Below are 2,057 nucleotides of genomic sequence, written 5' to 3' on the forward strand. Positions count from 1 at the left end.
GGTCAGAAGCTAAATACACATATAAATTGACCTTTAGTTTTCTAATTTTGTTAAAAAGGTACTTTAACTAAATAGGGATAGAAAAGTAAATATAACTTAAAGGAATATGTTAATGAATAAATATCTAGAGATACACCTATGTTAAATAAATCGAAGCAAATATATGTAGATTTAATTCAGTTCATTAAAATTATAAACCTATTCTTAAAAAGATGCTGTCCTTCTGTCCGCATATGGACACTGTAAAATAAAACAACATAAATAAAAGAAAAAAAAAAGAAGTAAAAGGATCACTGCATCAGTTCTAAAAATTATGGAAGGATAATGCTTTGCAAGGGGATTCCCTGGTAGTTCAGTGGTAAAGAATCTGCCTGCCAATGCAGGAGACACGGATTCAATTCCTGGGTCACAAATATCCCCTGAAGAAGGAAATGGCAAGTCCCTCCAGTATTCTTGCCTGGGAAATCCCATGAACAGAGGGACCTTCAGGGTGACAGTCCATGGTCTCACAAAGAGTTGGACATGACTTAGCAACAAAACAACAACAATGTTTACAAACACAAAGTTTCTGCTAAGCTAGCTTTCCAGGTGGCATCAGTGGTAAAGAATCCACCTGTTAATACAGGAGACGTAAGAGACACGGGTTTGATCCCTGGGTCTGGAAGGTCCTCTGGTGAAGAAAATGGCAACTCTAGTATTCTTACCTGGAGAATCCCATGGATAGAGGAGGCTGGAGGGCTTTAGCCCATGGGATAGCAAAGAGTGAGATACAACTGAAGTGACTTAGCACACACATACCATAAATAGGATGTATTTCAATCTATAAGGAAATCCTGAGGTTCAGTTCACAAGTTCTCTTTTCTACAACTCTTCTAACAAGCTGATTGTCCAGTGATTCCATTTTTGAGGACTTCAGTGTAGTCGCAAATCTGTACCTTTCCAAGTAGTAATGGACTTCCCTGGTGGCTTAGATGGTAAAGCGTCTGCCTACAATGCAGGAGGCCCAGGTTCAAACCCTGGGTCAGGAAGATCCTCTGGAGAAGGAAATGGCAACCCATTCCAGTATTCTTGCCTGGAAAATCCCATGGACAGAGGAGCCTGGTAGGCTACAGTCCACTGGGTCACAAAGAGTCGAACACAACTGAGCAACTTCACTTTCTAATCATGGATAAATTGTTTCACTTTCTATTATGGTATTAAAACTGTGTGTGTGTGTGTATATATATATATATATATATATATATATATATATATGTATGTATGTATATATATCAGAGAAGGCAATGACACCCCACTCCAGTACTCTTGCCTGGAAAATCCCATGGATGGAGGAGCCTGGAAGGCTGCAGTCCATGGGGTCGCTGAGGGTCAGACACGACTGAGCGACTTCACTTTCACTTTTCACTTTCATGCATTGGAGAAGGAAATGGCAACCCACTCCAGTGTTCTTGCCTGGAGAATGCTAGGGACGGGAGAGCCTGATGGGCTGCCATCTATGGGGTCGCACAGAGTCGGACACGATTTAAGCAACATAGCAGTAGCAGCAGCATGTATATATATATATATATATATATATATATATATATATATCTGTGCTGGTTGAATCATCTGAGAAGCAGGCTTCAGGATAATTTAAACATGCAAGGATGTTAGAATTTGGAGAGAACTTCATAAGATTAGGTTAGCCATCTAAATACATGAAATCTGAAAACATAAGGAAAAAAATTAAAAACAGAGTAGGTATGAAGTCTATAACTGCTGTGTGCCGGGCAATGTAAGAAATTTCAGCAAGGTTACTACAAAGTCTTTAAACAAAAAACTATCAGAGGTACGCAGACCCAGGAATGGGTCTACAAAAGCAGCCTTGCTGAGCTTAATTAATGCCTGAGAGTTCTCTAAGTGGAAGTGTGGATTTAGTGCAAATGTTGAGGTGGATACCAAAGCACTGCCGCCAGGTACCTGGGTCAAATATGCTCACTATGGTTGGGGGCATCTGTTAGGTACATTCTGTGACTACATTTCTTCATAGAGTTATAAACTTTAGGGAAACAATTTCA

The 2,057-nt window shown here is 39.8% G+C and overlaps 1 non-coding gene across 1 annotated transcript; it reads left to right on the forward strand.

Annotated features, from left to right (window-relative positions):
* The first annotated feature begins 956 nt into the window (after positions 1 to 956).
* Positions 957 to 1,029, forward strand: TRNAC-ACA (transfer RNA cysteine (anticodon ACA)). The gene has a single exon. It is a non-coding gene; the product is annotated as a tRNA-Cys (tRNA).
* The last annotated feature ends 1,028 nt before the right edge of the window (positions 1,030 to 2,057 follow it).

The sequence above is a fragment of the Bos taurus genome, chromosome 20, assembly GCF_002263795.3.
Source record: "Bos taurus isolate L1 Dominette 01449 registration number 42190680 breed Hereford chromosome 20, ARS-UCD2.0, whole genome shotgun sequence".
Taxonomy (NCBI): Eukaryota; Metazoa; Chordata; class Mammalia; order Artiodactyla; family Bovidae; genus Bos; species Bos taurus.